The following is a 13241-nucleotide window of genomic DNA, read 5'->3' on the forward strand; positions in this document are numbered from 1 at the left end:
GTCTGTCAAAAGCTAAAAAAAAACGTAACAGCGTTAAATTTCACTTGGAGATAAACAACGTCATTAATAATTAGAGTAGATAAATGTCATGTTTGGTGGTACGTTGTGTTTACCATGAATGTGTTTACTGCTGTTGCCAGGCAGACAGCTTTCCTCTACTTCCGCTCTCTACTTCTTCTCTACTTTTCCACCTGGTGTTTTGGATAATAGCGCGACGAACAATGCGTTGAGCATAAACGTCCGTGTGACTGCTCGTAGCTTGGGCAACATCTACGGATGCCCACACCACGGTGTCTCACGCTTGAACGGTGTCTTAAACTTTAGCAGGAGAGTTCACACCAAGCAAGTGGGCATGTCGATGACATTTCTATCATGCGGCTGGCTCCGAACCGGAAGAAAGCAACCAATGGGGAAGAAGAAGAAGAAGGAGGGGGATTTATACGAAGATGGCAACGAAAATGTCTAACCGAAGAGACGCAGAGATTCAGGAACTTCTGTTGGTAAGGCTGACGCCGAGATCTTCAGACAGATTCAGGGAACGGCAAGAGACTCGGTTGTTTATGACCAGATTAGGAACAGCTCCGTGACGCGGTGTAATCTGCGTCATGTCCTGCCTCTTGCTCGCTCTACAGAGAGAGATGGAGAGAGGTCTATGGTCTTTTAATGAAGTTTAACGATATGTAAGACATTGTTGTATGTGTTTATTATGTAATGTGTATGTCAAGACATGGTTATGTTGAAATAAATATACTATACTACTACTACTACTACTACTACTACATAAGTAGTCATGTCTCCCAGTTTTACAGTGACATTCCTGCCTGGAAAGCAATGGATTCAGCTCCATCTGATACATCTTGAATGACTCAGCAAACATTACGTTGATGACATGATCCTGCTGACACCTAATAAAACAAGGTGTTGCAAACACCTTCGAATCATGGTGTTTTTTTTAATCAACTGATTTTGGAGGTTAACAATACATTTTCCACAACAATTGTAAAGCGTCATATCTGAACAAAGAGGAGAATTATCAATCATCGACTAATTCTTGGCTCTGGCAGACAATAATGAGCAAAGCAAAAGTTGTTGGATGCCCTGGATGCCAGGATACTTCACAACATCGTGCAAGTCATTGAAAGCAGTGGGGAGATGCACCGAGCTGGTTACTGGCCTATCGTGTTGAAAAACAAAAAAAATACAATTTTAGGGGCTGCGATGGTATGGGGTGAGACAATAGGATATGATCGGGGAGATCCAGTTTGAGCAATACAGCTTATTATAGAAACAGTCTGTGAAGCTGTTTCTGTGGAAATCCTCCGTCTCACCAGTCGCCATTGTCTGGAATTACTTTGGAAATGTTATAGGTTACAGATTACAAGTTACGCTATTTAAAATGTAATAGTAGTGTAACTATTACAATTACTTTTGAATTAGTTTTCTAACTTCTTATGAGTGGCAATTAAATGTAAACTACTGGATATGTACCAAGGAAAATATGGTGCCAAAATACTTCTTCAACACACATTAGAAGCCCGGGGTGTCACATGGAAGGTAGCCATGTCTTCCAGTGTTTCCCACACAGACTAATTTGTGGCGGTGCGCCACACAATCAACACCACATATTGCGTTTCAGTTTTTTTTAACGCTATTTAAAACACACAGCGTATTCGTTTCAGCTGCATTTCCTTTCCCTGCTCTCCTCCGTCTCTCTGTCACTCGAGTCTCTCTCACATAGGCTACACACACACACACACACACACACACACACACACACACACACACAGCCCCTCCCCTCCGTGCACACAGTGCCTGTCTCCATGAAAACGAGAGAAGACGGCTGGCGAAATTCACAAGTTCACGAAAGGTTGGTATCTCGTGAACACCTTTACACAATCACACATTAAAAAGTGCTATAAAAATATTGTATATTCTGAATACAATGTTGTCAGTGTGTTAATGTTGGAGTCCCGACCCGACTCTTAGCAAACAAGTGATTGCGCCTGCTTTAGAAAGTCTAGTCGCAAGTTTGCGGTAAAATGCAGTTGGGTTGTCGAGGTCAAAACACTATATGTAGCAGCTGTGAATCAAATAAACCTATTATAAATAATGTTATGTCATTTTTTTTACTTTTTTTTAATCCAGATGAGTACTGAAAAGTATTTTCCGCGACTGAAAAAGGCACGTGTTGAGGATGAGGACCAGCCTGAACCGGAGGTATCAGTCTGAAACAGAGCTGAACAGTCCGACCAGTGTAATTAGTTATGTTATTAATTTGTCTACAATATTTTCAGGCTTCAACCAGTGCTGCTCAAGCAGAAAGACAGGGTCAGGGAGAAAAAGAGATAGATTCATTAGGCATTGAAGAAAGAGTAGGAGAGGAGGACAGCATTTAACAGCGTGTGTGTGTGTGTGTGTGTGTGTGTGTGTGTGTGTGTGTGTGTGTGTGTGTGTGTGTGTCCCTGCGCGCCACAAATTGCTTTCTAATCTGTGGGAAACACTGTCTTCCCTACTTTATCTAATGTGACTGCTAGCAGTTACTGTAAGCAAACTTAACTCACATACCTGCAGATATTTCCTGAGGTTGGACATCGACATTTTTGACGTCGATAGCATTATGGCTTTTGTTTTAAATGTTTTTCATATTTGCAGCACTGGAATGCATTTTTATCTGTAGCCATAGTGACAACTCTCAGACAGCTTGAGAGGCAATTTAACTCAGTCAGTAAATTCAAACAGGAGAACCAATCAAAAGCATCACAATTGCATCAAACTTTAAACGGCAAAGGAAGACATGTGTGCACATAAAATCATGCAAAGCAAAAAAAATTAATGTTATATTATTCCACATATAGCCTAGCTTTTTACAGAAAATATTCAGATGTAACCCCCAATATAATGAACATTTTTATAGGTAACTAATTAATTACACGTTTTCCCAGTAACTGTAACAGTTACCTTTATTTTGTAATTAAATTATGGAACGCTGTTACATGTACCTAGTTTCTCCCCAACATTGCCAGTCCAGAGGTAACAGTGGAAATATGGCTTTCACGTTACAAAGTGATCTACCATCAAAGAGTGTTTGTACATATTGAAAGTTGACACAATCTGTGTTTCTTCAAGAAGTCAAGGTAACCAGGGGTGAGTAACTGGTACACGCATGATCCTTTTGGTTGAAGTATTCCTTTAAACAAATGTGAGCTGACAGAAGTCCTACCTGTTGACTGGTTTCACCTGGCCGTCCTGTTCCCAGCCCCAGCCTGGACACAGCCCCCTGGCACAGAGAGATAGAATGATAATGCTAAACAAGATCAACTTTATTATGTAAACCGTCTAATACAACCCGTATAACTGTTGAGCCACGAAGTCGACTGTTATCATAATGCTTAGTTTGTGTGTTTGTGAGGAGTTATTAATATTTACATGTTTGGCATTGAGGTCATATTGTAGGTGGCGGTGGTGCTGTCCTGGACTGCATTATACTGAGAGGTGTTTCTGATATTCTGTCCCCTTCATCTATGTTAATAGGGAGGACTTACAGGAAACACCTCTCAGTATAACTTTAACTCTGACCTGAGTGATAAACACGTCTACACATTTCCAACAACGGAAACAAAAACTGACCTTTATAAACTTGGTAAAGGTGGAATTGATGCTAAGCAGTTGTTGGACCACTGAGTGTATATAATAATGATAAACATAAAATATGTGTTTTTTTGATGTACAAAATGCTGATTGACCACCACCACCACCATCATCATCATCATCATCATCATCATCACTGTTGTGCATCAGGAGTGGTGGAACAGCTTTGTGTGTTTAGTTTATGCCCTTTGATTGACAGTGCATCAAAGCGATGAAGCACAACCCCTAAAAAGCTCCAAATATCCCCGGGGATCATGATGCTTGGCGGGGCAACAAATTGCCAAGTAAACACGCATGTAATCAGGCAGCCAATACATACAGCAGAATAGCACGACAAGAATGTTCACACAGTTAATGTGGATCCCACAGAGCGCCAACAGCTCTGCCAATCCCAGTGGGATCTGGGAGAGGGTACAACAGGGAAATGGCCATGTTCCAGTTAATTGAAGAAGACTTGATTTCTGCACCTTAGAGCCAAAATCCTGAGCGTATTACGCAACCATGTGGATCCAGTGTTTGAAGCTGGTGCAGAGTGATATCACACAATTAAAGAGAGGAAACAAAGGGCCTGCTAGCTCCAATTCAGCTTGCTTGCAGAGGTGTGCACTTCATTGCTTGAGGGCTTTGCAGGCAATCTGATTTCACTATCTTGCACAAGCAAACACAAAAACACGGACTTAAGACACTCACACACTCTCAGCATGCATATTCCTTTATGTATCTTGGAAGAATGAACAAGAGGTCAGCAGATATAAATCTGAGACAGAGATGAATTAAGATCATCTGTATTCTGGTTTCATATCCAACCACCCTGATTGGATGGCACAATAATAATCTGTATTTCATGATGTATAGTACTTCATTAAGTTGCTGAATTACTGAAGAAACACGGCCGGCCTACATGGTTTAAGAGATCCTGTAAACATCATACTTTCCCATGTGATAAGAGGACTACAAAACCTTTCCAAGGAAATGATGCTGATGTGAAGTCATGCCATTCCTCTCAGCTACTCTAATGACAGCATCAAGTTCTCTGTAAGCGGAAACAGCCAACAACAACAGCAATAAGCTCAATTTTCATTATCTCTTTAGACTGAAGTATTGAGAGCATCTTTTGTAACCATAAGCATGAAAACAAAATGACTCTTCAGCTTTATGAATAATACTCGCAGGAAAGAGCAGTGAATCTATTTGAACAAGACTGATTGAGTGTTTTTGATATGAGACACACCCTTACCCCTTACATCTACATCTGCTTCAGGATACAAAAAACATGGCTGTAAGCCAGTGGATGAATTCCCAGCCTCGTCCATGTCCATTGATCCAGACCAGTGACCATTCTTTCTCCTTTTTAGCCCTGTTTATTTTGATCTACGTATGCAGGCTGCTTAAGGCAGAGTTACACTGAGAGGATTCAAACCAGGAGAACCCAAGACCTCTTCCTACTTGGACTGTTATTACAGGCACACCGTGTACCCAAACATCATAAGCCTCCCATTACAACGGAACAATCTTATTCTGCTACGTTTGCCCAGGGCTTTGTGGGTTCTGTTAGTTTCTATTATGCATATGCTGATGTGTGTTGTGTATGCACTCATTTCACTATTCCTCTTCCTTTCAGTGTGCTGATTGTCTTTAGTCCTAGTGGTTCTATTATCATCTTTTTCATGGAGCTTTTGCAAAGACTTGAGTGATAAAGATGCACGTTTTCTGACAATCTATCCTCAAAGGAATTCATGGTGTTTTATTTTTATGTACATTATAGAAAAGTAATAGAGGCAGTTGCATAAGGAATGAAATAAGAGAGCCTGAGAAAGAAGTTCAAACCTGTGTAAAGTGGGCCGAACTCTTAATGAGGGTCACAGATCATTTTTTACCTGACCCCTGGTCAATAATAAGGTTCAACAAAGGGCCACTTCCACAGGTTTTCAATGTTTTGTTTGTAAAACAAAAATGGCTTCATAAAATGGTCTGATTTATGATTCTTTCCAAGGGCAGATGTAATTTTCTCCTAGAGTTATAGCACTAATACTCATTTGGCAAAGAATGACTCATATAGGCAAATGTGTGATTTGTTGGACTATGACACCACGCCATATCGCCATTTATTCCTACCTTCTAATGCGACCACACATCTATCTAATAAAGCGAGACGTAGCTGTATGTATGTATGTGTGTCCGTGTTTAGCGGCGTGTTTGGGGGGAAGGTAACCTGAGTCCGGTCTCCTGGGTGAAAGTCCTGTGTTTGTTTGATTTAACAAAACACATATAACACTGGACAGAAGTCATTACATAGCTCGGATTAAAAATCACAGAGCATAAAAAACACATCAATGTCCCAAGGCTTATTTCCATTGTGGTCCACTAAAATTCATTCTGGATCTTCAAAACACTAGTTATAGACAACAACAACAACAAAAAAAACGATTAACTCAAGGTCCACTTACTAGAGGCATTTAAAATGCCTCTAGTCTTCATCAGCAGATGCAGACACTGAAGCAGAGCAGGTGGACTTTGCCATGATCAAGGTTCAGTTAGGGTTACATTTTGGCAACTAAAAGGCAGATCAAACAGTCAAAGAAACCCTGCCTTTCCGGCTGCATGTTATGCTTTAAGGTAGGACTGGACGATTAATTGATTAATTATCAACATCGAAATTCTGAAGCTGTTATCGACATATTTTTCCCATGACTATAATTTTAAAAAGGGGGACCAGAGGGTGTGTGCCAATTACAGGGGTATCACACTTCTCAGCCTCCCCGGTAAAGTCTACTCCAAGGTGCTGGAAAGGAGGGTTCGGTCGATAGTCGAATCTCAGGTTGAAGAGGAACAATGCGGATTCCGTCCTGGTCGTGGAACAACGGACCAGATCTTTACTCTCGCAAGGATCCTGGAGGGAGCCTGGGAGTATGCCCAACCAGTCTACATGTGTTTTGTGGATCTGGAGAAGGCGTATGACCGGGTGCCCCGGGAGATACTGTGGGAGGTGCTGCGGGAGTACAGGGTGAGGGGGTCCCTTCTCAGGGCCATCCAATCTCTGTACGACCAAAGCGAGAGCTGTGTCCGGGTTCTTGGCAGTAAGTCGGACTCGTTTCAGGTGAGAGTTGGCCTCCGCCAGGGCTGCGCTTTGTCACCAATCCTGTTTGTAGTATTTATGGACAGGATATCGAGGCGTAGTCGGGGTGGAGAGGGGTTGCAGTTCGGGTGGGCTGGGATCTCATCGCTGCTTTTTGCAGATGATGTGGTCCTGATGGCATCATCGGCCCTGTGACCTTCAGCACTCACTGGATCGGTTCGCAGCCGAGTGTGAAGCGGCTGGGATGAGGATCAGCACCTCTAAATCGGAGGCCATGGTTCTCAGCAGGAAACCAATGGAGTGCCTTCTCCAGGTAGGGAATGAGTCCTTACCCCAAGTGAAGGAGTTCAAGTACCTTGGGGTCTTGTTCGCGAGTGAGGGGACAATGGAGCGGGAGATTGGTCGGAGAATCGGCACAGCAGGTGCGGTATTACATTAAATTTATCGCACCGTTGTGACGAAAAGAGAGCTGAGCCAGAAGGCAAAGCTCTCAATCTACCGGTCAGTTTTTGTTCCTACCCTCACCTATGGTCATGAAGGCTGGGTCATGACCGAAAGAACAAGATCCAGGGTACAAGCGGCCGAAATGGGTTTCCTCAGGAGGGTAGCTGGCGTCTCCCTTAGAGATAGGGTGAGAAGCTCAGTTATCCATGAGGAGCTCGGAGTAGAGCCGCTGCAATCATTTTTATAAAACTAAAATGTGACTTTTTTCACAAGACATTTTCATTTCAAGCAATGTGTGCTTTCATTTCAATTTTATACATTTTCAATAAATAGCGATAATAGTTCCCGCTTTGTGTGTTTCCTTCAATTATTTTAAAATCACGAAAATAAGCACTTTTGAATTAGAAAGAAACAATCTCACCTTCAGTATTTGAGCATATTTACAATATTTACAAACCTCGCCAATGAACTATGAGGACAAAAACAAATCACACAAAAATGAAATTATCGTTCATTTATCGTTATCGAGGTAAAATGTGTAATTACTAGCGATTTTGAGTTCAGGTCATATCATGCAACCCTACTTTAAGACTTCATGATGGCGTGATGGCCAGGTGTGCAAGGAGGAGCAGGTGAGGGCAGGAAACTCTGAGGGCATCTGCTGGACAGCTGAGGAACGACAATGCCTGGGGATTGTCGTGAAAATGTAGGGTCCTGGGGAACAGAGGGCTGGTGAGGCTGACGGGGAGGAAAGGGCAGGGTTGTAGTCAAGTCCAAATGTGTCGAGTCCAAGACTAGGACTAGTGGAGACCGAGTCAAGACCGAGTGCAAAGAGTTTCAAGTCAAGACCGACTCCAAATGAGAGACAGAAAAAAAATTTTTTCCAGACCACTCACTTACCTGTTCATAATTGATGTGATGTGAGAGACAGTATATCTTCTATTTAAGATGATCATTTTACTTTATTATTGTAATAATCAAAGTTGCAGAGTTACAACACTATAGGATTAAATTAGGCCAGATTATTTACTTAAAATATAACTTATTACTTGTCCTGGAGAATTCATAGAACAAAGTGCTCTCTGACATTGTGTCTGTGGCCAAAATGAAACAGACTGATACCTGATGATTGAGGTAGTATATGATACAGCCAGGCGTATACCAGGCGACCAATGTCAATGTTCGTTCTAGATGGATTTTGGATAAACTAGTACCTGTTTTCTGAACGAGAGCACTTCATCAATGGTTTTGTTTTGAAGGAGGAAGTTACTTTAGAAAAGAAGCATATAGTGCTGAACTCGGTCAAGACCAAATACCAACGAATCCGAGACAACAGAAAATGGTCTAGAGTCAGTAGGCTACTACAACCCTGGGAAAGGGTGCCACAATGATAGGGTTGCACGATATTGACAAAATGTGATATTGCGATATCGATTATGAATATTGCGATATCGATACTAATTTCTATATTTTTAAACATATGTAAAATGAAGGTAAAATGCATCAAAATAGATTCACAACAAATTAAACAAGTTTTCTTACAACACAAGGTTTATTTCAACTGACGGTCATATTGGACTGGTCCAACATGAATGAATAAATAAGAACCATGTCTACAGAACAGGACATGTTTCACTGGTTGGACAGTATAAAATATATAAAGAGAACAGGACACAACTTTTCTTTTGCTTCTCCGATTCGTTCCGTTTTGTTGACTCTATCAATTTCTTCACTTACACTGTCACTCTTTCGACATATACACACACGTGGTACGCTACATAGGGTTTGTCACGTAGTGGACCCGTGCGCTGACGGGCACTAACGTGCAAGAGGCACGGTAACTGGCCAATGAAACATGATCATTATAGTGTTTCAAGCGGGCTGTAAATTGAATGCAACTAAGCCACCCAACCGACAGATGGGACGCAGTGCTCCACAAAATATTGCATGCTTACTGCGACACTTTCTATATATTGTGATATCGATATTGAGTAGATATATTTTACACCCCTAGATATAATATTGTGCAACGTGATATTGCAATAACGATATTGAGTCAATATATCTTGCACCCCTACACAATGATGACACGTGAATCATACTGCTGTGCTAGTGCTGAGCAGTTACAATAGGTTGGTCCATGGCCTTTACAGTTTAACTGAAAGACAAAGGTTCAAAAACAAGGCCATCATCAAAGGAACGAACACAGTAGCTAACAAATAAAAAAGATAAAAAAGATCCACCATGCCTCGGGGAAAAAACTATTCTCCATGTCACATCATTCTCTCCAATGACACTTTGAGGAAACATGTAACTTCCTCCTCACGGTTCACAAGCAGTGTCACAAAAGTGCTGCTCAATTACCAGTGTTAGTGGCAGGGGAAGCGACCAACCGTGAAGACGACCACAAAAGATCCAGGTAGCATTCAGCAGGAAACATCACCTCGGCCAATTACCCATGAGCTCATATGTTGCCAAAACAGCCATTAATCCGAGTGGTGAGCACACAGAGGGCTAGTGCAGCTTCCAAAGCCTCCGCCAAGGGTGAGAGGACTCACAGGGCCAAAGACCAAGCAGGAGCACTGCTATGGCAAACAGACCAATCGATCGTCTATTTCTCTAGGTCTTCCAACATGTGCCAAAAAAGAGCAAACTTAAAACTACGTAAACTATGAATAAGGTCTGGTAAAGTTTAAACAAGCAACAAACTATTCATACTTTTCCAGACTAACAACCTTGCCACGACCTGGAATTGATTAAATTCACTTTTATTACTTTAAACAGACCCTGAACTGTTGTCATATTAAGACCCAAAGAATACAAAGCAGTTACGAGACGAGAGCATGACATGTTGCAAGCTTAGTAAAGGTATGTGTAAGATGATGAATGATGAAGGCTTACACGTATAAAAATGAAGAGTATACACAAATGAAAGCAGACTTGTAGGAGACTCATACCACACGTCAGTGCATAGAGCGGGAATAATGGCAGAACCCCACTCGTGTCACAAATCTCCTGGGAGCCACGTGTCCTGTCATCACAGGTCACCTGCGCAAATAATGTCTAAATATAGGATAATAAGCAGAGGACATTGTGTTTGAACGACATGTTATTTTAGGCATGTTATGTTAGGCATGTTTTAGGCATCACAACACTCGCAACGTACAGTAACCGTAGCCAATGCCTGAACATCAGCGAAGTAATAACTGAATCAATGGTTGGCCAGTTATGACAGCCGCCATGTTCAGATAGTGCAGCATGCGTCTGATTCAGCTGTACGTTACAGAACACAACTGTTGTTTCTGTTACTGTATGTGTCAATAGCAGGACATACTGAGCCAGAGCCAGAGTGGGACTCATTTACAGCCCTGGAGTTTCATGCCTTAGACCGGCCCACTTTACATCACAACTGACTATATTAAAATAATGATATTATAATTAAAGTGCCCATATTATGAAGAAATCACTTTTTCTGGGATTTGGGGTGTTATTTTGTGTCTCTGGTGCTTCCACACACATACAAACTTTGAAAAAAACAAACATCCATGCTGTTTTGAGTGAGATACGGGTTTCTGAATGTGTCCTGCCTTCGACTGAAGTCCGGGTGAGCTGGTCAAAATTTGCATGGCTTTCTACGTAACTAGCCGAGACGAGGGGCCTAGGGGGCTAACCGTTAACATGCTAGCGCTAGCATGCTAGCTCGTTCTCAATGGCAAAACACTGCTACAACACACACAAATTCACCCTAATCTACAAAATAAATTGTATAGAACTACTTACATGTCCCTGTTCTGCAGGTATTCCACACAAAGTTGGAAGTGCGCCCTCATTTAGAAGAAGTCTCCCGGCTAATTCTGCTTTGTACAAGCCGAAGTTGCAGAAACAGATAGCTAGCTCATGTAATCCTTACCTAGCTACTGTGCATGTGACTGACAACAAAGATCCTACAGAAGTTGAGAGGTCTTACTCCGTAGCTGAAACAGAGACCTGACACAGGGTGAAAAGAGGATCTGCAGCAATGGGCAGTACAACAAAAATATGGTGTTTTTTGAACCAAACCTATTCTGATACAATCTCAAATTACAATTATGAACCTGAAAATGAACATAATATGGCCACTTTAAATAATTAAAACCCTCGTATATAAGTTGGTATAGCGCACTGTTCTCTACAGCCTTAATTTTGTTAAATATTATTTCCAATTCAGTGTAAACACAGTAAGTGTTGCTTCACAATGTAGATGTATTAGAACAGTTAGCAACAGTATTCTTTACAACACAATGATGTTCAACAATATTGAAACCTATTTTCTGTGCAAATAAGTGTTCACACTAAGGCTGAATGAAGAATCGTTTTAAAATTGAAATCAAGATCTGAAAGAATGCAGTTAGCTAATCGTGAAGACTGCAATTAATCGAATGTGAATATTTAGTTGAATGTTTGGTGTAACGTTTGGCTCACAACATTTTTTATTCCTCTTTTTATTATTATATTGACTGTTTTTTATTGACGATAAATACTGGAATAATGTTACATATCACAGATTGGTAACAGAAATTCTCTATTTTCAGTGGATTATTTTGTGTGATTTTATTTAAAGGACAATTCCGGCGCAAAACGAACCTAGGGGTTAATAACGGATGTGTACCCACTCTGTCGTTCTCTGGGACATGTTTTCATGCTAATTGATTGTGTTTGTAGCTTGAACGAAGCTAGCGCGGACCGCTGATTAGCTTACCGTTGTAAGCTAATCAGCGGTCCGCTAGTATTCGGGGCACAGGGAAAGTAAAAATAAATCGCCATGTTGTACCACTAAAAAGGCTCAAAATATCACAAAATTTCAACGGTAGCATAATGAGGGTCCCTACATATTAACCGAAGTATTGAGAACATTGTAAGTGTACAGGCAGTTTATTGAACGAAGAGCTGCGGGAGCTCCATGAAAGGGCTAAGAGAGAGAGAGAGAGCTCTGCCACAACAGAGCCTCGTACTTCGGGAAACCAGTCATGAGTTACAGCTGGCGAAACTAAACTAAAATCAAAAGCAATTTGCTCAATATATCTGAAATAATCGCACCGATGTAAAACATAACTTGTCTTGTACTTACTCAGTGGATAACTGTCTATCTGGTCCCTCCAGTCTGAGTCGCCGTCTCCAATTTATTTTCGGGACAGGGAAAAACGTTTCAAGTACAGCCCTGTTTATCAGAGAGGGGAAATCTTCAGACTGTACAAAACACTGCGTCTCTTGGGTGTCGCGACGCAACAGGTCCCACTCCTGTTCGGTGGCCATAGCTTCACAATGTCCGCAAGTACACCACCAGTTTCCCGAAGTACGAGGCTCTGTTGGGGCATAGCTCTCTCACTCGTAGCCCTTTCACGGAGCTCCCGCAGCTCTTCGTTCAATAAACTGTCTGTACACTTACAAAGTTCTCAATGTTTCGGTCAACATGTAGGGACCCTCATTATGCTACCGTTTAAGTTTGGTGATATTTTGAGCGTTTTTAGTGGTACAAAATAGCGATTTATTTTTACTTTCCCTGTGCCCCGAATACTAGCGTTGTAAGCTAATCAGCTGTCCGCGCTAGCTTCGTTCAAGCTACAAACACAATCAATTAGCATGAAAACATGTCCCAGAGAACGACAGAGTGGGTACACATCCATTTTTAACCCCTAGGTTCGTTTTGCGCCGGAATTGTCCTTTAACATGACAAGGTGTAATATGTAAATGCTGCTGTTGAACTCAGTCATATCAGACATTTCAGTTTACAGGAAAATACTGATATTTTTATTGGAATAGATTTTATTATTATTATAACTTCAGCGTTTGTGTTTGATTGTTTAATGTCCCATGCATATTAAAAGAAATATCCATGTTCTCATCCGTGCATAAGATTATAGAGCAGTTCTGATGGTGTCTCATGTTATAATGCTCCATGATATGTTTTATCTCTTACACAGGGAATATTGAACTTTAGCTAAAAAAATCGCAAATTGAATCGTGATCGCAATATCTGGAAGAAAAATCACAATTACATGTATCCCCAAAATCGTTCAGCCCTAGCTCAGACATC

General features: G+C 41.3%; 1 protein-coding gene across 5 annotated transcripts in view; it reads right to left on the minus strand.

Moving 5' to 3' along the window:
• The window catches only part of myocd (myocardin), a 143512-nt gene that overhangs the window by 117317 nt on the left and 12954 nt on the right, over positions 1 to 13241 (minus strand). For all 5 annotated transcript variants that reach the window (XM_078279191.1, XM_078279196.1, XM_078279194.1 and 2 more), the window contains exon 2: positions 3221 to 3277. The gene's annotated coding sequence lies outside the window, so the exon portion shown is untranslated. The remainder of the gene's footprint in view (positions 1 to 3220; positions 3278 to 13241) is intronic.

The sequence above is a fragment of the Sander vitreus genome, chromosome 21 (genome assembly GCF_031162955.1).
Source record: "Sander vitreus isolate 19-12246 chromosome 21, sanVit1, whole genome shotgun sequence".
NCBI classification, from domain to species: Eukaryota; Metazoa; Chordata; class Actinopteri; order Perciformes; family Percidae; genus Sander; species Sander vitreus.